Source organism: Phascolarctos cinereus, unplaced genomic scaffold (assembly GCF_003287225.1).
Source record: "Phascolarctos cinereus isolate Bilbo 61053 unplaced genomic scaffold, phaCin_HiC Scaffold_4;HRSCAF=312, whole genome shotgun sequence".
Taxonomy (NCBI): domain Eukaryota; kingdom Metazoa; phylum Chordata; class Mammalia; order Diprotodontia; family Phascolarctidae; genus Phascolarctos; species Phascolarctos cinereus.
In genome coordinates, this window is record NW_027555847.1 from 181,060,328 (window position 1) to 181,084,044 (window position 23,717).

General features: G+C 37.7%; 1 protein-coding gene across 2 annotated transcripts in view; it reads left to right on the forward strand.

Annotated features, from left to right (window-relative positions):
* PIP5K1B (phosphatidylinositol-4-phosphate 5-kinase type 1 beta) overlaps positions 1-23,717 on the forward strand; it is a 334,132-nt gene that overhangs the window by 211,928 nt on the left and 98,487 nt on the right. The window lies entirely within an intron of this gene.

Genomic DNA, 23,717 nt, shown 5'->3' on the forward strand with positions numbered 1-23,717 from the left:
CTAATAAAAAGAGACTAGACAAGGGGCAGCTAGGTGGTGCAGTGGATAGAGCACCAGCCCTGAAGTCAGGAGCACCTGAGTTCAAGTCCAGCCTCAGACCAAACACTTGACACTTACTAGCTGTTTGATCCTGGACAAGTCACTTAACCCTAATTGCCTAAAAAAAAAAAAAACCAAGAGACTACACACACTGTTAGTGGTAGCCAGGAAGGAGAATATTTTGGTTCAGAAATTTTACAAGGATGGTGGAAAAGGCCATAGGAAGTTAAATTGACACACTCCTTGCAGGAACAGTGAAAGAGATGATTTAATCATGGTTCCAGAATGTATTAAGACAGACCCATATGGTGGTAATGTAATTAATTGGCACTGAAGGAATACTATCTCAGTATCCTTATCTCCCTACAGAAAAAACAGTGGCAGAAATTTTGTTTTCCTTCTACCTTTGCTGTAGGGAAATTAGTCAAACTAACTGAGAATAGATATTTGGGACTAATATAGTGATTAAGCAGATAAGCTATATGCAATTCTTGAGGGAAGAGGAATTCCTAATGGGGAGAGAGTTTTGGAAGCAGATTGCGTGATAATGTAAATAAGTGGATCCCAGGAGGTCCATGTGTGGACACAAGCCAATTATGGAAAGCATTTGCTGAAATTGCTTTCTGTTATCTGGATGAGAAGCAATCAGGAGCTGGGACTCAAGGGCTTCAAGTACAAAAGCTTATTATGTGCAAACTTGGCCTAAGTAACTATCCAAAACTAAGGCCAAGTGATGCTCAGGGGAGATTTTTACATGGTGGAACTGCACAAAATGTATATTGGGATCTATGTCTAGAAAAGGTCTGAAATTCATCCTACATTGGCTTTTGCCAGTTCCATGGTAGTTGAACAAACAAATCCTCTGGGAAGAGAGCCTCTTTTAACAAAGTCAGCCTAAGCAGAGAGTGGATTGGGAAAAGTTCCAAACTTCTTAGTGCTGGGTCACTAACTACGGTGGTTGTTAGCTGAGAAAGTCTGTGGTACTATTAGGAACAGGCCAAGGGAGGACTATATTTGCTGAACTTGCACAGTCCATTCACACATGAATATGAGAGGAATTCCCTGGGCCATGTCCATTTGTCCATATCATCTATAGAGAGGAAATAATATGAACATAGAAAAGTAAATACAAAATTTTATACAAAGTAATTTCAAAGGAAACTGGGAAGGAATTAGTAACTGGGCTTGTCCAAATAGGCCTCATATAAGATGTGGACCTTGAGCTCAGCCTCAAAGAAAGGTAAGAGGGATGAGAGGTGGAGGGGAGATGAGAGTACATTTCAGATGAAGAATACTGACCCAGCAAAGAGACAGAAGAGGAAATGTACTTTTTAGAGACATCTGGGTAGCAAAGTGGATAAAGTTCTGAGCCCGGAGTCAGGAAGACCTGAATGCAAATCTGAGCTCAGACATTTACTAGCTGTGTGACTCTGGGAAAGGCACTTGACTTCTGTTTGCCTCAGTTTCCTCAACTGTAAAATGGAAATAATAGTCACACTTACCTCCCAGGGTTGGTGTGAGGATTAAGTGAGATAATATTCGTAAAGCACTTAGCATAGTGCCTGATGCATAGTAGGGTGCTATATAAATGCTAGTCATTATTATTATTATCATTATTTTCCAGGAAACAGCAGTAGGCCAGTTCGGTAGGAACATGTGAAGGAAAGTAATATGCACTAAATCTGGGGGGAATCAGCTAGAGACAAATGGTGAAGGATTTTAAATGAATATTCAGTATGGGAGTAGTTTCTGTGCTGTGACCACATATGGCTTCTAGGTCACAGAGGGACATCCTGAGAAGGAGTAATTATGTCTCCTCCAAAACAATTCATGAAGGATGGGGGGGGGGGAGTCCATCTTGTTTGGTTGGAAGGGATGGAGTTGCCCCTACATACTGCAATATAGTAAGTAGGGAAATCATTCCTAGGCCCTTGGCCTATCTACTATGAGTAACAATGCTTCTGACAGTGAAATGTGTTTTTTGGGATGCATCCTTTTCATTTAATAGAAGTATAATTCTATAGGCTTTTGTTCCCAGAAATAGTTAGGTGGCATCAAATGAGATATTTGTAAAGTCTACAGGAAAAAAAAAAGGAGGGAGGTATTTTTTAAGAGGATGATTAATGGGCCTCTACAAAAGGAAGAGGCCAATATGACTTTATCAAGAAGAAGACATGACAGACTCACTCTTTCTTTTTTCTTTTTTTTGACATGCTAACTAGACTGATATATGAGAATGCTGTTGATAGAATTTGCCTACGTTTTACTAAATCTTCTCATCCTATTCTTGTGCAAATGATGCAAAATGTGAGTTAGATGATGATGCAATTAGGTAGATTTCCAAACTGGTTGAATGATCAGAAGCAAGAGTTAATAATTGTTCAGAATTATCTGGGAAGGAAGTCTATAGTGTTATGTCCAAGGGATCTGTTCTGGGCCTGATGGTATTTAGCATTCGGTTGTTTTGTTTTTTTTTTAATCAATGACTTGGGGAAAGGAATAGATTGCATACTTATCCAATTTGCAGATGTCACCAAGCTGGAAGGGATAACTAACTCATTAGATGATAAAGCTAAGACACCAAAACGTCTTAACAAGCTAAAAACAATGGGCTGAATCTAATAAGATTAAATTTAACAGAAGTAAACATAGTCTTATACTTGAGTGCAAAAGAAATCAACTTCATAATTATAAGATTAGAGGAATGGTCACTAAGCTCTGAAAGATGTCTGACGATTTTAGTATGCTGCAAGCTCAATAGAAAACGACAGTGTGATATGACAAGCCAAGAAAGTTAATGCAAACCCACCAGGCTTGTATGTAATAGAAGCATAGTGTCCAAGACTAGGGAGATGATATACTTGCCTTACTGTATCCTGGTCAGTCCATACGTGTGTTATTGTATTCAGTCCTGGGTGCTACATTTTAAGAAGGACATTGCTAGCTGGACATAGAGCTATATAACCAACAGTTCTGGCTCTCAAGGTAAACACCACAAAACATATTCATTGCATGCATTAAAACAAGTTTGTTTGCTCAGGGATACTTAGTGAGAGGTATCAGAACACAAAGTCCCACTGGGAAGAAAGCACCTGGCGGGTAGATAGGGGAGAGTGAACACAGATTCCCGGACACCTTCTGAATCTTGCTGATAGGAAATGAAATGAGGTCAGGCTGAAGAGGAATTGGCCTTGAAATGGTGTGCAACCACTTTAGGATGAAGAGGAATATCCTATTTGGTATCTTCCCATTTTAACTAATTATTCTTGCTAAGTTAAGTGATAAGATCAGTTGTTTCTACCTGGTAAAGGTATGCAAGTGCTGTCCAATTTCTCTGAATTTCAGCGCCTTTGGACAAAGCCTCATCACCCCACCTGAGTGGTAGCTCTAGCTGGAGCTAGAAGAGGGAAACTAGGTAGGTGAAGATCCTCAAGATCATACCATGTGAAAACTGGTTGAAGGAACTTGGTGTTTAGCCTAGAACACAAAAGATTTAGGGGAGGGGAGGGACAAGGGAAAGCCATGGTAACCGTCTTCAATTATCTGAAGAGCTATCATATCAAAGAGAGAATAGAATTGTTTTGCTTAGTCTCAGAGGGTTGAAGCTACAAAGAGGCAAATTTAGCATTAAGGTAAGGAAAAACTCTCTCTTAATTTGTATCGTCTAAAACTGGAGGGGCAGCTAAGTGGCGCAGTGGATAGAGCACCAGCCCTGAAGTCAGGAGGACCTGAGTTCAAATCCGGCCTCAGACCAAACACTTGATACTTACTAGCTGTACGACCCTGGGCAAGTCACTGTAACCCCAATTGCCTAATAAACAAACAAACAAACAAATAAATAAAGATGGAATGGGTTACTTCAAAAAAAATAGTGGATTCCCCTCTGTGGACATCTCTTAAAAGCTGGACAACCTGGGGCAGTTAGGTGTCGCAGTGGATAGAGTAGCAGCCCTGGATTCAGGAGGACCTGAGTTCAAATCCAGCCTCAGACACAGAACACTCACTTAGCTGTGTGACTCTGGTCAAGTCACTTAACCCCAATTAAGAAAGGAAGGAAGGAAGAAGTTGGACAGCCATTTATGTTGTAAAAGGATCCTCCATGTATGAGTTGGACTAGATGGCCTCCAATCTTGAGATTCTATGGGTTTTTTTTATGCTTTTTAGGATAAATAGGGATTGGGAACAATGATGAAGCCATGAATAAAAATAGTAGAGAAGGAAGCAGGTTTAGGATTCATGTGAATAGTTGTTGGTTACTGCTGAAGGAATATTGTGCATTCATTCATTCATTTATTGAACATGTAGTTAGTGCTACTATTGTGAGACAGTGTGGTTTAGTAGAAAGAGGACTAGTCTTTGGGGATGAAGACCTAAATCTGAATCTTGGCTCTGCCAGTTACTAGTTCTGTCACCCTGGACAAGTCACTAAAACTTCTTCTTGTCTTGGTTTCTTCCTTTATAAAATGAGGATAATACTGCATTATTGAATTTACTGGGGCATTGTGAGGAAAACACTTTGTAACATCTGAATGCTATATAAATGGGAGTTATTAATGAGTTCCTTGCTGTTCAGCAGTTTGCTGTCTGGCATAAATATAGAAGAGATGCAAGGTGCTTGTAGAGGTCATGATAAGAAAGTAATGACATTCAAACTTGGGGGAATGAGGAACAGTACAGGTGAAAAATGTTACCCAAGTATAGGTGATTTTTTAAGCAAAAAAAAAGCACAGAAGCAGGATGTTTAGGGAATGACAGATAAATTAGCTTGACTAAAATAAAGGTGCGGCTAGGTGGTACAGTGGATAGAGCACTGGCCCTAGAGTCAGGAAGACCTGAGTTCAATCTGGCCTCAGACTCTTACTAGCTCTGTGACCTTGGGCAAGTCACTTAACCATGATTGCCTTAAAAAAAAATCTGTTTACATATCTATTTATCTATACATGTATATATATGCATCTACACACATATTGTTTGTAAGGAAAGAAGATAGAAAGGTGGAGATGGGGAGGGACTGAAATAATACTCCACTATATGATTTCAGGTCTGGAGTATTGTGAAAGCTTACATTGAGAAAGGGGGTGTGTTTTGGATGTCAGCTAGGGAAAAGGGCCTGAACTTGTCAGTCAGCACTCCTGGCCCAGTGTCTTTTAAGTAGTTTTTGGAAGTGAATGCCACGTATTGTTTTGTAAACAGAAGAGGTCTGTAATTTCTATGAGCTTCGAGTGATGTAACTATCAGCTGCACGCCTGGGTTGAAGCTAATGTGTTCAAAAAGGGCATTGTTTGTATTTTACTCACTCCTATCAGTCCTTGTTAAACCAGAGGCTCTTGGTTTCCATCCAGTCGTGATGATGTCAAGAGTGTGTTATCTCTAGATGGAAATCCAGGAATTCCTATTGCTCTTGGGCTGCTGTCAAAATGTTTTCTGGCTATAATGGAAGCTTTCAAAACACGGCAAGAAATGGAGCAGGCCAAATAAATGTCACAAAGTGTGATATAATGTGGCCTCATTGGGCTGGAGGCAGGAAGAGATTAAGAGTTGCAATGGTTTTATACATGAGAAAGATGAAGCATAAGGAATGAGAAGCATCTCATAAGTCAGTAGGTATAAAACAGTTCTCCCACTGAATCCACTAAACCTTACAACTGTCAGGGATGCACTTTCCCACAGGAACAACTTCATAAACGGAGGATGAGTATAGTTTAGCTGGAGCAATATGACAGAAGGCATAGAATTATAGACTTGGAGTCAGAAAGACCTGGTTGCGAATACTACCTCAGTCACTTATTGGCTGTGTGGCCATACAAGTCACTTTACCTCTATGGGTTTCCGTTTCCTCATCAGTAAAATGAAGGGGAGGATGTAGTGGGATTCAAAGACCTTTTCAGCTCTACATGATCCAATGAGTGCTAGACTTAGCATCAGGAAGACCTGGGTTCAGATCCTGGCTTTGACACTTATCATGTGACTCTGAGCAAGTTTCCTAAACTCTGAGAGCCTCAGAAAACTCCCTAGAACCTATCTGCTAAGTGAGAAATGTTCAACAACACAAGCTACTGGCCCAAACCAGCAATGAAATGTAATTGGGAAATATTTAACAAAATAAATAAAAATATAATAGAACATAGATGATGTTAATATGTGGTTTTTCTAAGTCTATCTACAGCCCTCAGGGATCCTTGTGTATGGTTAGTGACCGTTTGAGTTTCTATTTGTGTTTGAGACTACTATACTGTGTCATAGACAGAGGATGGTGGAGAGAATTCCATACAGGGAGTTCTCTATGCCTGTGAAATTGAAGATCCTTCCTGTATTCTTGTGAATTATAGTTAAAAGGTGGAATGGTGGATAGAGAAGCATCCTAAGACTCTTGAAGACCTGCGCTCAGGAAAAGTCCTGCTTGGCCGTCTCTCAGTGCCGTAGGCAACTAAAACTATATGGCAGTTGCCAATATGTATTGGTAGAGGGTGTTTCATCACTGGGAGTTCTCTACCATGATGGAATCATAGGTCTGGACAAAAATTAAATTTAGTAGTTTAATTAAAATTAATTAATATTCTGAATGTATTACAGGTTAAATAAACTTTTGAGAGACTGGCATGGAAACCTAACCACCGACATAAACCAATATTATAGATCTATTGGTAAGGGGTAGGATGGGTACAATGAAAAAAGTTCTGACTTTGGATCCAGAGGACACGGATTCAAATTCTGACCCTGCTCTTTGCCACCTATGTGACAGAGGGCAAGTCATTTAAACCTCTTTTGAAACTGTAAAAGGAGGAATTTGGATTAGACGACCTGGAAGGAACCTTCCAGCTTTAAATCTATGCTCCTATGTTCTACTACATGCTAGTTGCTACAGTCACAAAGATCAAAAGGCCAAGTCCCTTATTGCCAAGAAGCTTGCCACCTATTTAGAGAAAAAGAAGCACAACGGAAGAACTGGAGAACTAAACAAGGTAGTATTAAGGTTAGGGACTGAACTTGTGATTTCATTGGTATAGGGAACTCGCAGGTGAGGACACTCCCTTCACCCGTGCAGGTTGACACTCTGTAGTATTTCATCTCATCTCCATAGAGTAGCAGTTCTCAAACTTTTTTGGTCTCAGGACCACTTTACACTCTTAAAAATTATTGAGAACCCCAGAGAGCTTTTGTTTATATGGGTTATAGCTATCAATATTTACCATACTAGAAATTAAAATGTCTTAATATATTTATGAAAATATTTTTGACCCCTGAAAGGGTCTCTTGAACACCCAGAGGTCCCCAGAGCATATTTGGAGAACTGAAAGCCTAGAGCACTGAAAGGTTGAGTAATTTGCCCACAGCCAGTACGTGTCAGAGGCAAGATTCAAACTTCAGTCTCCCTACCTTCTTGACTGGCTCTGTCTGCTATGCCGTGATGCCTCTTTGTAGTTTTAGTTAACTAACCCCAGTTCATTTACTCATTGAATAAACGCTCATCAAACACTTACTTTGTGTGAAGCACTAATTTAGGTGCTGTTTTGAAAAATAACTAGTATTTATATAGTATTTTAAGGTTTCCAAAGCACTTTACAAATATTTCATTTTATCCTGACAATAACCCTGGAAAGTAGATGCGCTTATTATCCCCATTAGACAGATGAAGAAGCTGAGGCAGACAGAGATTAAGTGACTTACCCATGGTTACATAGCTAGCACATGTCAAGTGTTCCTGATTCCAGGTCCAGCACTCTATCCACTGTACCACCCAGCTACCTTTCTTAAAGAACTAAGACATCCCTTGCCCCACCAGAGCTTGCAGCCTCATTTCTGAAACAATCCCTCCATTGTTTAAGAAGAATATGGAAGAGATTTTTATTCTTAAGATTATTTCACTGAAGTGGTGATTCCACACTACACCTGACCTTTTCAACAGGTGATCACACTCACTGATCTTGTGTCTAAACTTGAGTGTGACCCCTGAGGAAAATCTTTCCAGGAGGCAAACAAGGTGAATGTAAAAGTAGTCATGTGAATTATGTTCCATACAAGTTCTAAGTGGGAGAGACAGGGGGTTGGCCATGTGAGACCTATTCCAGTTGACCTTTTACAGACTGTTCCTTAGAACAACAAACCTCAAAACAGCAAATCCCTGATGTCTGATCTCTGGTGAAATGTAGTATTTGACCTCATTCTCTTAGCACCAACCACAGGAAACATGAATAAACAGAAACAGTTCCTGTGCAAAGATTCCTTTACCTTTGACTTTGCCTTTTTTTCTGGCGCTTAAACATGATTTTTACAAGAGCATGAAGATAAAAAGGGGCTGTTCACAGTGGGAAGGCAAGAAATAAAGTAAAAATCACACAAAACCAAGAAGAAAACAAATCCCAAACCGGATGGGCTGCTATTATGACCTGAAGCTCGGTCACTTCTCACCTACATTCACAAGGATGGAAAAACACAGGAGTAAATGTTGATGTGAATCTTAACAATCAAATTTTTGTAGTCCCATTCTACCACAAACCTAGTCATTGAGGAGATAGTTTCTGTTAGTCTTTTGACCTTTGTAAGTTCCCAACAAGAAATCCTTAAACTTTAGGGGTTGTTTGATCTCAGCTCAAGGTGCAGTAGCTACTTGCGTCTTGTTCTGTTCACAACACACATCCTGTTCCCTATTTGTAAAACATATAGAATAAACATATATTCTGCAATGATAAAATCAAGAACTGAAAACCAAGTTCATCTAGACATTGAAAATTGGATTATCATTCAAGGAGGGTAATCATAATCAACCTACCCCAGTGGCACCCCAGAGGTAAAGATGCCAAGAATATATGACCCCCCCCCAGGCTCCATACCTCCCAACCCCCTCTCTCCCCACTCACTCTCCAGCAGTGTTGGACTTAGGGTACACATTACTGAATATTTATGACTTAACTTTCTACATCAGCATTTTATGCCTCTGTATAGGAGAAAGATTCTTAACCTGGGACCTCTGAACTTGAACACACATGTGTGTATATACATGTGTATGTATGTAGGTGGGGGGGGTGGAGAGAACTGTACTTCAATATAATTGGTTTCCGTTTAATCCTATGTATTTTATATATTTAAAAACATTATCCTAGGAAGGTGTTTCACCAGACTATCAAAAAGGTCCATGACAAACAAAAAGTTAAGAACCTCTAGGGGCATCTAGGTGGCACAGTGGAGTCAGAAGGATCTGAGTTCAAATCCAGGCTCAGACACATAATACTTCCTAGCTGTGTGTCTCAGGGCAAGTCACTTAACCCCAATTGCCTCACTGAAAAAAACAAAAAAAAAGAACCTCTAGAAAGGATCATTGCAGGTTATTCATTCCTCAGGTGTTCTGGATTGGGGAACAAAGAACAACTATCCCCATAGGAACATCAATGAGGGTTATGAACAACCTGGACTCTAGTTCATACGTATGAGTCATTGCTAACTTGAGTGTCTATAAGTCAGTGACTAGCTATATTATACCAACTCTATCTTGGTGTATGTTTTAATTGGCAATAATAATTTCCATGACAGAATGTGGCTGAGATGAAATATGAAACTTCTCGCTATTTTAATTAGTTTGCTAAATTGTACTTTCTGAATTATTTGTTGATATTCCGCTAAGATCACTTAGGGGAACCACATTATGAGAAATACATTAGCAAGAACTCATGTTTACAACGCAATATTTCTTGTTTGTTCAAGTGGAAACCTTGCTGGAGATGAGCTTAATAATTAAATGGCCAAAATGATTTTTTTTGCATTTAATAATAATTCGGTTGTACTGCAATTAAATTTGTTAATTTTTAAATCATGTAAAATCAGTTTTTGCTTGTCAGAGAAATACAGTCACCATAAATATTGATAAACACTCAGATCTATAGGAAAACAGTCTGAAGAATGTAGAAACTTTGAACATCTTGACTAAATCTTAGTACTAAACACAGAAAGCTTTCACTGTAAGCACTAGATATTTTATTTTTTAAAAATCAATGTTTTATTAATTTTTACATTACTGTAATGTATTATTTTTTACATTGCTGTCATTTCCCAATTAGACCTACCTTACAAAGAATCCTCCCTTATAACAAAGTATTATTAAGCAAAATGAATGAATGTGTTGACCATATGTGACATCTGCCTCATTTCACACTTACAGTCTTGCTCCTGCCAAGAGGATGAAGGTATGTTTCACCATCAGTCCTCTGATGTCAAGACTGGTTAGAGTTCTGATGTCTTTCAGTGGTACTTTCCTTTATGTCAGGTCATAATGTAAATCATTCTCTTGATTCTGCTGTTATTCTTACTCTTCATCAGTTCCTACAAGTATAAGGTATTTTCAAATCTTCCCAAGTTTCTCCGAATTCTTCATGTTTATTTTTTTTCTGGTGTAATCACATTCAATGATATTCATATGTTGCAATTTGTTCAACTATCCGCCAATAGCCATGAGTCAATGTGGCAGAGCAGATAGAGAGGGGACCATGAAGTCAGGAAGACCTGGATTCAGACTGTATTAATCTGGGAAAATTAACCTCTCAGTGCCCTAGGCAATTCTTCAAGACTATGAGTTGCAGAAAAAGTTCTGACCTGCATTGGTAGAGGGAATTTCCTTACCCAGGAATTCTTTATGCCAATGAAATCACAGGTCTACTTCCCATTCCTATTCTCCATGGGGGGGGGGGAGTGCCTACTGATTTCCAAATTTTTACTACCATAAAAAGTGCTACTATATAGATTTGCATGGTATCAAGCACCAGTTTTCATAGGTTTTAAGTGTAAGTTAAACCATGCTTTTTATGGTATTAAATTTAGTTCTATGGCTGGCATGTGAAATCTCAGTCAAAATATGATTTTTAGCAACAACAAAAAAAATCCATTTCATTTAAACAATGTATTTTCTTTATTGTATTGGTTATCATCACAGGAGCTATAAGAATGGGAATAAAACAACCCTGCAGATCTAATTGAAAAGGTATTGGTCTTCTAATTCTCTTTAAATTGGTTTTTTTTTCCCCATGATTGTTAGCAAATCTGGAGTCATTGCTGTTGGACTTCAATCAAATTGGGAGGTTTAATAAGTCATCCTTCATTCCTTACCATTTATACCTTGACATGAAAGTCAGTTCTGTTGTACAGGGAAAATTATTAATAAGTGCTCAAATTTGGATGGGCCAGTATGAAGAATATACCACTTAGAGATCATCTAGTCCAACCCTCTTCATTTTACAGATAAGGAAAGGTAGAAGAAAAACCCCACTATTTTTTAAAGATTTATTTTGGAAACCTTATGATTTATCGACATCATTGAATGGCTTTGTGGTATTAAGCTTAATTCTGGGCAAAATAATCTAATATTTTAAGTGGCAGTCTCGCATAGTGGGTAAATAAGAACCGGGAAAATCTGGGTTCAAGTTCTACTGCTTTTCACCCCTTTGCTGTGTGACGTTTGTGTAACATTAATTTCTCAGTACTCTAAATAGTTCTCAATTGCAGATAATGTGCCAACTGCATTGGTAGAGTGTCCTTATCTAAGATTTCCTTATACCAATGAAATCCCAAGTCTAGCTGTTATCTTTTTCAAGAGGCATATAGGTATGTTTTCTCTTTCAAGATTGAGAGTGCATCTTTTTGTGGTGGCTAAGAATTGGAAATTGAAAGGATGCCCATCAATTGGGAAATGGCTAAACAAAATATGGTATAAGATTGTGATGGAATATTATTGTGCTATATTGAGTACCAGAATCCAGTTCAATTCAACATATTTGATTACTATTAGAAACATATTGGAGTGTTAGATCAATTTTTAAAAAATGTTCAAGAGTTACAGATGGACTAGCAAAAATATTCAACCTTAAAAAAAATATTTCTGGGAGGACAGGAGGTTAGATAAAAGCATATAAAATTGTATTAATTGTATTAATGCTTAAAACTACTTAATTTAAGCCAGATAAATAGATGCACCATTTTATATAGTCAGAAAGTTTATGGCCATTGTTACCCCAAAGACCCACTATAGAATGAAAATACACAGTAAAATCTCACTTTCCCTCAATCTTAAAGTACCCAGCATCTTTTCTCAGACAGATGTCAAGGTAAGCTGGTATCAAAGATCGCCTATTTAAATGAAGTTCCAAAAAGCACAAGACTTGCAGTTAAATAGTCACCCATTAACCCAATCTCAAAGCCAAGTCTCTGAGAACACTGGAATGTTTGAGAGCAAAGAAACTTAGGTGAGAAGAAGGATAATGAAAGAAGTGGTGAGAAAAAAAAGCAACAAGAGGGAAACTGAGATAACCATCCATAAAATTGAAAGTACAGAGGAAAAAGAAGAATCAATCCAGTACTTTACTGTGTATACAAGGACAGTCTATAATACCTATAGTGAAATGCCAAGATTGTCTTGGATCATTGTTTTTGCTGAGAATAGCTAAGTCATTCACAGTTCTTCATTGTACAATATTGCTATTATTATGGCCAATATTCTCCTGGTTCTGCTCACTTTGCTTTGCATCAGTTCATGTAAGTCTTTCCAGGTTTTTCTGAAATCATCCTGCTCATCATTTCTTATAGCACAATAATATTCCATCACAATCATATGCCACAGCTTGTTTAGCCATTCCCCAATTAATGGGCATCCCTTTGATTTTCAATTCTTAGTCACCACAAAAAGATGCTCTCCTAATCTTAAAAGAGAAAACATACCTATATGCCTCTTGAAAACATAGCAGCAAAGTTACTTGGAAGAATACAGTACTAGCTGTATTCATTACAGGATGTCAAGTCTCAGGAATAACAAGGGCTCAGAATCTTTGTTAGTCCTGATTCTAATAAGACATTGAAACAATATGGAACAATACATATGCCCTTAGTGGCTTTCAAACATGTTTTATACGGTATGTACTCAGTAAAAGATACCCCATCTCTGACCCAATCCGCAGTGCAAAATTTAAACATTAGTATCTACAAATCCAACTTACTGAGCAGTGAGTATTTTCTATGGTCATTTAAAGCTACAGATGTCATGGGTAAGCTAGACCATAGATTTAGAGATGAAGGGGGTCATAAAAATCATCAAGTCCAGTACCTCCACCCCATCTTACAGGTAAAGCCTTAAGGGTTTAAATAATTTGCCCATTGACACACAGGGAGTAAGTGGCAGAGTCATGATTCAAACTCAAGATTCCAACTCTTAATCCAGTACTATTTCCACTGTCTATGGCACTGATTACTGTGACAATAACATATGAAGGAATGATATTAATATGCAACCAAAAGCCATAAGTTAGATGCAAGAATTTCTTGAAAGCAACTTTGCTAAAAAAAAAAAGGTGGGGATGTGGCTGTATTCTCTTATTTTAGTCTTTAAAAAATAGATTCTGATCATTATTAAATGGTTTGTCTACGTTCCTGCCTGAAGGACATCCAGCCCCTTGGATTTTATCTACTGAAGAATAAATAGCCAACCATAAATCTTCAAAATCATCTTGTAAAATTCTTAGAAATTTTAGATGGCTGTATGTGTTCTGCCAACTGAAAAATTTTGTGATGCTGATAAATTGGTCCATTTTGGTAATGTTTGCAAAATGCTATCCTGCCCCACCAAATGATCCTGAATTGAATGTCCTTGGGTTCGAGAGGAACAAGGCTAGATTGATTCTCAAAGTTCTCCTCCTGGTGATTCCTCATGGTATGGAGGCACTGTAGTACAGCAGAAAGAGTGCTGCATTTGAAATCAGAGGACCTGGGTGCAGATCATACATGGCACAGTGGAGAGAGCATTGGGCCTGGAATCAGGAAAACCTAAGCTCAAATCCAGCCTCAGATGCTTACTAGCTGTGTGACCATGAGAAAATCACTTCACCCATGTTTCCCTCAATTGGAAAATGAAGATAACAAGAGCACCTATCTTGCAGGGTTGTAAGGATTAAAATGAGATAATATTTGTAAAGTGCTTAGCACAATGCCTGGCATACAGTAAGTGCTATATAATTGTTCCTTTCCTTCCCTTCCCCCTCCCCATTTCCTATTCAACCTTCAGTAAATTGGTTAGCCCCTATGGGCCTCAGTCCCTCAACCGTAAAATTAAGAGATTGAATTAGATAACCCCTAATTCCCAACTCTAAGTCTATGATCTATGAGGTGATGATACTATGCTAATGAAATAATATCTGACAGTACCAATCATGCTGGAAAGACTTTGAATACAGGCTGGGAAATGAATTGTGGGGTGTCAGCCTAGCTAAGTTCAAAGACACTCATCCCCAGAAGATTGGCCACCAAGTGACAGTTTTTCTTTTTTTTTTTGGCACAGTAATTCATAAAAGCATCTATTAGATAATGGAAAGCCTATAATCTGCTACAGATCTTTGAAGTATTAAAGAAGAGGATCATCATATACAATGTTATGCCATGTTTACTTTTTTTAAAATAGAACCTTTGGTAATTAAAATAAATGTTTCTAGAACATTCAAATACACTTACCTGTTCTTCACAAAGCACAAGGTAATATGTTAATAGAAAAAAAGAATATTTTTATTTCATTCAACAAAAACTTATTAAGGATTTATCATGTGTAAGGCTCTGTGTTAAGTGCTGGAGATACAAGGACAGAAATGAAACTTAATGCTCTTCTACTTTTCTGATTGATTCCATTATACATAGGAACACGCAGAGCAAGAACATTTTTGATACGTTGGTTTAGATATATTCATTCCTAGCAACAGAAGACCTTTAACAGCTGAGTTCACTGTCACAAGGCATTATTATTTTATCATTTTCATGCCTACCTATCTTATTTCATTCAAACAGTGGATGAAAATTTTAAATGTTGTTAAAAAAAGATTTCATGAGAAAATTGATCCATCACACAGGCATGGTACAAGACTTTCAATCTTTTTTATAACAAAAGATGTGATCTTGAATGCTGATTGAGCCAGAAATTCTGTAGAGAGTGAAATATTAAAGGGGAATTGGGAGAAAATCAGGGCCTAGTGTTTGCAAAAGTGGTTGTCATTAAATGAAAATAAAATGGATGGTTTAAGAATAATACACTAGCACTAATTCTTTAAGTGATGGTTACTCTTCTTCTATACACAGCAAACTTGATAAATGGGAGAGTGTATAGAAGCCAACAAGGCAATGGAAATGGTCTGTTATCTTACAGAAATAAAAGAATGTTTTGAATTCCCCTGCATTAAAGTGATACTTGACTTCTAGATCTCCATTCTATTGTGAAAAGATAACTTCATCTTTTGGTTGAATAATTTCTCAAGAAAAGGGTTCTCACCCTGCATCAATGTCAGACAATTATATATCCTTCACTCTACTTTTTTTTGAGAAAAAAAGGAAAAATGGAAGAAAACAAGCTATGAGGGAATGAGTCAATATAACAAATTTCAGAACATAACTGAATCTTTGATTCTAAGAGGACCAATTTTAGGAAAAAGATAGCAAGCACAGTTTTGGACATTTTGAATATGAGGTGTTGGTGGGATATGTGGGTGCAGATATTCTGTCTTAGGCAGCTGAGTGGTACATTGTATAGAGCATAGGACCTAGAGTCAAGAATTCTGTAGTTCAAATCGAGCCTCAAATACCTACTAGCTGTATGACACCAAACAAGTCACTTAACCACTGTCTTCCTCAGTTTCCTCATCTGCAAAATGGGGTAATAATGCTTATCTCCCAGCATTGTTGTGAAGATCAAATGAGATAATATTTATAAAGCACTTTGCAAAACTTAAAACACTACCTAAATGCTAGTTATTATTATTTTATAGGCTGTTGGAAATGTGGATCTAGATAGTTCTTAACCTGGAGTCCATGAATTTTTTTTTTTTGGTTAGGCAATGGGGTTAAGTGACTTGCCCAGGGTCACACAGTTAGTAAGTGTTATGTGTGTGAGGCCGGATTTGAACTCAGGTCCTCCTGAATCCAGGGCCGGTGCTCTATCCACTGCGTCACCTAGCTGCCCCCAAGAACTTTTTTAAAACAATGTTTTTATGACTATAATTCAGTGTAATTGTCAAATACTACGTATTTTATTCATTTAAAAACATTATTCTGAGAAGTGGTCCATGGACTTCAACAGACTTCCAGAGGGGTCTGTGATACAAAAAAAAGGTTAAAAGCCCCTGGTCTGGATCTTGGGAGACAGATGAGGGTTTAAGCATATATTTATGGAAGTCATCTGTGTAGAGATGATATTTGAAGCTCAACTAACAACAGAACCTCAGAGAATATTCAGCTTATGGGGTGAGGAAAGGGATGAAGAGTCAGAGAAAGGAAAAGATAGATGAGAGAAGAACCAACAGAGGTCTTGGTGTCTCTGATTCCAAGAGAGAAGAGAGAGTATCATGTAAATAGAAAATGAGATCAAATGTTAGATGCTATGGAGATATTAAGAACAATGGGAACCAGAACAGTAAGAGAAGTTCCAGTAGAGTGGAAACCAAATTGCCAGAGATTGAGGAGAAAATGGATGAGTAAAGGCATCCTTGATATATTGACCATTTCCCAGCCTATTTCACTTGTTTTTCAATTATATATGATTCTCTGTGACTCCATTTGGGGTTTACTTGGTGGAGATATTGGAGTGCTTTGCCATTTCCTTCTCTACCTCATTTTACAGATGAGGAAATTGAGGCAAATGGGATTAAGTGACTTGCTCAAGATCACAAAGCTGGTAAGTGTCTGAGGCCAGATTTGATTCCCATCTAATGGTCTATTTGCTTATCTTACAGCTGGTTCATTCCCGTGCTACAACTGTGTTCACTAAGCAGGCAAAGTGCTGATCATCATCAGATATGTGTCAATGGCTCCATTTTATCGATAAGATAGACAGGGAAGCCAATCTTTCCAGTTGCCAGTGGTAGAGGAGACAAGATGGTTATGACAAAATAATAACTTAGGACTCACCAATTTGAGGAGTAAGCTTTTGTAGAGTAAGCTTGGTATTAAATGAATTTAATGAAAAATGTTTATTGAGAACCTACATACTAGGAAGATCTATGACCAGAGGTTGATAAGATGAGCAAATACACAGTGGGAACAACAAGGGATAGTTCTTTAATATTACTTTTTGTACATGGACATTTATAAGCCCTGAAAATTCCTGTTCTCTATGGTAAGATAGGTATTCGTTTTACCACAAATCAAGTCAGGCATTTCAGTGAGGACACAAAAGCGACACATAGGAGACATATTTTCACCTTTTGCCCTGGCTCTGGGACTAAGTGAATAACATGAAGAATACCAAGAAGCATAGGGCATACCTTCTGCCTCAAGGAGTAGTCTCTATACTCTGTTTGGGAGAGATAAGAGGTGTGAAACCATGAAAAAAAAATAGTATGAGTCATCCTAAGATTAAATGTCAAACAAGCGATGCAGGCAGTTCCACAGTTCATTGAGGATTAGAAGACTTCACAGAGAAGTTGGGTCTTGAAGGATAAGCAGAGTAGAGAGGTAGAGCAGGGATAGAGGGAGGACAGCATTCAGTTTACTTTCTACCATGTAACACTGAAAAGCAGAGTTAAATTTCTGTCTTAATTTCCCCCACCCCACAAGAGAAAAAGGAAATATGATGGGGGGCTGGGGAGAAAAGAGAAAGGTGGAAAGCTCTACCAAATAACTCAGCAACAACAGGTGAAATATAATCCAAATATTTAATTTGAAAAATCTAATCAAAAGTATAATCTAGCCCATTGGCACCTGCCAACTGTTAATAACTTGTTTGCACACAAAATCCTATTAGCAGGAAAGCAAAAACTTTCCTTTTGAGAAAGTTGATTATTACAGGACAGTGATTACTTTGAAATCTTGTCATTTTAGAGGGAAAGGAGAAAATGCTTTCATAAAGCCTGGTCAAGTGTAAGCAGCTTGTTCAAATTCTCATTAGCTACAGAAAAGAGAAAAATATTCATCCAGTCACTTTTGACCCTTACTTCAAAAATAAATGAGGTATTACCAAAAGATTTCTCCAGGAAGAATGCAAATACTGGACTGAAAATTTCTTGCCCCATGCTCCATTTTTTTTTTCTCCCTAAAGGAAATACTACTGAGACAGAAAAAAATTCACATCTGGGTTTTCTGCGTCATTTTAAACTAAATAATTTAGATGACTTCTAAGGCTCATTTCACCTGTGATTGTACTTTAAATACATACACATATGTGTGTGTGTGTGTGTGTGTATCTACACACACACACACTTTTTTTATAATTTCTTTTCTATCTTTGGTGTCAGTAATTTCTATAGGTCTCTCATTGTAAGTGACTTGGTTTTTTAAGAGATTTGAACTTATAGAGCTGATATTCATGAAACGAAACCTGAAGCCTTGACTGATAAATATGGTATTAGAAATTATGTATTAAGATTAGAATCCCTAATCTTTTTATATTGATAATCAGGAGATCATTGAACAAGGTCATCTCTATGGTGATACCTATCAAGGAATCTTACGTGATTTTAAAAGATCTATGGTAGAGGGTACTTCCAACCAATATGGCCACTGAACTCATCATCCTTCTTCTAAAACCCTCTCTTCTTCCTCACTTTATTATTACTGTTGAAGGCACCACCATCCCCCTGGTCACCCCAGGTTACAACCTAGATATCATCTTTTGACCTCTCACTCTCTGATTGATAAGCTGGAGGATATCCTGAAGAGGAGAGCCATGATGGGGAAGGTCCTTGAATTTGTGTCATAATGGAAAGATTGTTTGAAGGAACTGAAAGTATTTTATTTAGAAAAAAGAATATATGGGGATGTGGAGTGAGGGGAGACTCCATATATTTAAAGGGCTGCCATGTAAAAAGAGGGATTAGACTTTTTCTGTGTGGACCTAGAGGGTAAAACAAGGGACAAAGTCTGGAAGTTGCAAAAGTTATAAATTTGATAAATTTAAACTTTTTGTAATTTTTGTACATTTAAACTTTTTTGTGAATTTAAATTTTTTTGGAAATTTAAACATTTTGAGGCAATCGGGGTTAAGTGACTTGCCCAAGGTCACACAGCTGGTAACTGCTGGAGGCTAAATTTGAACTCAGGTCTTCCTGAGTACAGGGCTGGTACTCTATCCACTGCACCCCTAGCTGCCCTGGGAAAGCTTCTTAATAGAACTCTTCATAAGTGGAATAGTCTGCTTCAAGAGGTAGTGGGCTCTCCTTCATTGAAAGATTTCAAGCACATGTGGATGACCACCAGTCATGTATGTTGTAGTAGGGATTTCTTTGGGGGTTTGGCTTGGACAAGATGGCTTCTGAGGCCTCCTACAAATCTAAAATTCCATGGTTGTGATCTACAAATTTTAGCTGTTGGTATTCCAAATGTGAGATCTCTGATGACCAATAAATTAATACACCACTGGAGGAACCAGCCCCCACTCGTGTTGGCATTTTTATTGTAAACAAAAGCAGAAAATGTCAAGTTTCAGCTGGATAGAAGACTACCTCACCAGGTTTTCCTTGGAGAAGGGAATAAAGAACTTGAAATAAAGTTCATTCCAGGTGTACCTGAGGTCATCCAGAAACACTATTTCTTAGGACTTAGTCATCTCACCTTGTATTGCTAATGATATAAAGGGACCATCATGAAGACAGTTGAAGTTTACATGCCAACATTTGTGCCTGAGCACAAAAAAGTAGAGAAAATCTTTACAGTGATCCTCCAAATAAAAATTATCATGTATTTTGATACTCAGTGACTTAATTTCTAAAGATGGGCTAAGGAGAAGACAGTTAAAAATATAGTGGAAAATATGGTTTGGGGATTAAGTCAATGAAAGACACTGAAGGGTTATAGATTACTCAAAAGTGTTATGCCTTCCTTTTTTATGCAAAATATTTCCATATTAACCACATTATGAAAAAAAGCATGCTTCTAATACCTTCTTAAAGAGAGTGAAAACATGCTGTATGATGTGGTGAACAACAACAGAAAAAACCACTGAAATGAAATTGACCATATCTTAATATAAGTGATTATTCTTAATACACAGAAAACAACTAGTTACTAGGAGGCATTTCAAAATCAGTTGTCCATGTGCAGCCTGATTATCAACTGATTAGAGCAAAGGTTGAATTTAATACCAAATTAGAAGGAAGGATAAAGATGCAAAAATAACACAGTATAATTACAATGGCTCCTATCTAACCTTTTTGAACAAATCACTTTGAATTGTTTGCTAAATTTCCACTGTATCCCAAATTCTGTAACCCAAACTAATCAGAGTCAAACCTTGAACTACTTACTTATCTGAATCGTTTCTCTATTTTTTCCTACTTTCTACTCTGTAGAAAAGCATCATCAAACTTTTACTAAGCACCTTCTGTGTGCCAGACACTGTGCTTAGCAATGGAAATACAAATACGACCAATGAAATAATCTCTATTCTCAAGGAGCTGACATTCTAATGGGAGAAGACAACAAGGACATTTATAAATTTAGACAAAATAAATATACAGGGAATAAATACACATTGGTTTGGGAGGAAGAAAGGGCACTAGAAGGTGGAGAATTAGGGAAGGTTCCCTGTGGAATGTTGTTTTTGAGCTTTAAGGAAGAGAAGGATTTCATGAGGTAGAGATACGTTACAGTGCTTTGCTCAGTGCCAAGCTCATAGTATGCATTTAATAAATGTTTTGGCAGCTAGGTGGTGCAGTGGAAAAAGGGCTGTCCCTGGAGCCAGGAGGATTTGGGTTCGAATTTGGCCTCAGACACTTACCAGCTGTGTGACCTTGGGAAAGTCACTTAACCTCATTTGCCTTAGTTTCCTCATCTGTAAAATGAGCTGGGGAGGGAAATGACAAACCGCTCCAGTATCTTTGCCAAGAAAATCCCAAATGGAGTCACAAAGAGTCATACACAACTCAATCAACTGAATACAATAACAACTGGGATATCATGAACTATACCGGCAAAGGTTTCCTAGAGATGACTGCTGCGATTTCTTGTCTCTACCATATTTGGAGCTCAGACTAATTTGTTGCTAAACAACTTTGCCCTTTAGCCAGGGTTTGTTTGTGTCTCTAACAAGCAACAAGTTCAGAAAATCTCTGTAAACAGTAGTTGTGCTTGTTACTGCAGCAATGTGTAGAAGAAATCTTGAAGTGTGGGGGAATGGAAAGCCAACATTGACGTGTCTTTTTCTGCCAAAACAAGATCCACATCCATGGCAAATAGTTTTTAGGGGATGAATGTAATAAATACATTTCAGACCCACATCTATCACAAATAGTTTTTAGGGGATGAAAGTTATATCTAAATTTCATAAATGTTGTAATCATACTTCAGATAGGTTGTAGGCTATATGTTTTATTCTTGTGTTTACTCTTTTTCTTTCTTATCTTGTACATGGAATGAGAGCTATCCTTATTCCAGGAAATAGGAATGGAATGGAATGGGAATGGAATAAGTATTTATTAAATGCCTATCATGCGCTAGTTATTGTGCTAAGCACTTTACAAATATTATCTTATTTGATCCTAACAAAAGCCCTAGGAGATAGATGCTGTTATGATCTCCTTTTTGCAGGTGAGAAAATTGAGGTTGAATGACTTGCCCAAGATCACACAGTTAATACATGCCTAAGGCTGGATTTGAACTCAGGTCTTCCTGACTTCAGGCCCAACTCTCTATTCCTGTGCCACCTTGCCATTAAAGTCATAAGATCTGGTTTCAAGTCCCACAATTGACTAGCTGTGAATCCTTAGGAAAACCATTTGATGTCACTGAGCCCAAATTTCTCATCTATAAAATAAAGACAATAAGGACTTAAAAATTCCACAGGGTTTTTATGAGGAAAGAGCTTTGTATGTGAGTAGTAGTTATTAGTATTATCAGCATCCTAAGCCATCACCCAGATCTTTTTTCCAAAATCTTTATCCATATAAAACTTAATAGTCTCATGCTATCACTTGACTCTTAGACAAGAAGCAATTTTTATCAAGTACTTACTTTGTAAAAGACACAAAAGAGTTCACTTCCTCCCAGATATTCAGACATTACTCACATATGGTAGTCCTTTTTTAGGACCAAAAAAAATGGTTTCTTATACAAAAAAAATTCTACTTTCCAGTTTACTTGGAATTTTAGTTAAATTGTAAAATTTAAATGTGCAAAACACTCTCCCTCTATTTCTTCCTCTCGGCCTCTTTTCCTCTCTTGTGCATGCATGCCACACACACACACACACACACACACACACACACACACACATATCCTTTATCCCAGCAACATTAAATAGAATATGATTTCAAACTTTCAGCAGGGAGAACTTTCCCAATTAGGATCCCCGACTGCTAGTGCCTTACATTGTTTATATTTTTGTTCACTTGTTTTAGTCATTTCTGACTCTTTGTGGTCCCATTTGGGGTTTTCTTGGCAAGGATACTGGAATGGTTTGCCATTTCCTTCTCCAGCTCATTTTACAGGTGAGGAAACTGAGGCAAACAGGATTAGATGACTCACCCAGGGTCACACTGCTAATGTGTTTGAGCCTGGATTTGAACTCATGAAGATGAGTCTTCCTGACTCCAGGCCAGGCATTCTATCACTGTGCCACTTAGCTGCCCCACTTTACATATTTTATATCTCCACAATTATCTGTATGTTGTCTCTCACATTAGAATATATATTCCATGAGATCAAAGTTCATGCTTTTGCTTTTCCTTGTATTCCCAGTGCTTAGCACATAGTAGATACTTAATGAATGCTCATTGACTTTCTCTATGATTCAGAAAGTTGAATTCTGCTTGAGCTAAGGTGAAAAGACCTCTATTTGCATGATGGCCTGCTGTTTTGAATAGGAAATTCAGAGTTACCAAAACAACCAGAAATGTCAGCCTCATGCTGATATTCAAGAAGTAATTGTGAGGCCTGAATGACTGAGCTGACTGCCATCTATTGTATTACAGAATGCTAGAAATCTCTGAGAGCCTTTGAGTTGGCTTGTAGATTATTTATTGTGTTAGTTATTTAAAATCACAAGAGGACACAAATAAAAAACTGTTTCAAGCTACTAATTCATTAAATTCTTAGGTACACGTGGCCAAAATCCATCCCTGCTTTTGTCAGTGATAGGATTTATGAATATGTTTTAAAATATTCGCATGATCATATTTTTTGATCCTTAAGATAATTTCTCCTTGAAAATGCATGAAAAAGCTGGTGAGAATGTGGTGCTTTAGATTTTTTTTTGTTATGACCTTTCACAGTGAAAACAAGAACCCAACCTCCCATGGAAGATTTCTGCCGTTTTTCAAAGATGCTAAAAGAATTCCAAAAGGACAGAGGAAAAAATTAACTATTTCCCTTTCTCTCTTATCTCTCCTTACTTCCTAGTCACATCAGCCTTTGTTCTAAAACTTCCAACCAGGTTTCACTATTGAGGCACTCAGTATCTTTTCCTCTGGGCAGTGAATTATCAGTGTCAGGTACCAGGCATTATTTCTTTCTTTCTAGCAAAGGAAACTATTAAGTATCAACTTACCTTCAGTTTGTTCAGTGCACTGCTACTTACAAAGGAATTTGAGAGAAATTAATCCCCTTTGATCCTTACGATAGTTCTATGACATAGGCAGAATCAGTTTTAGTGTAATACTCATTTTACAAGTGAGGAAGCCAAGGCTAGTAGACATTGACTTCCCCAGGGTCCCACAACTAGGAAGTAGCAGAGTCAGAAC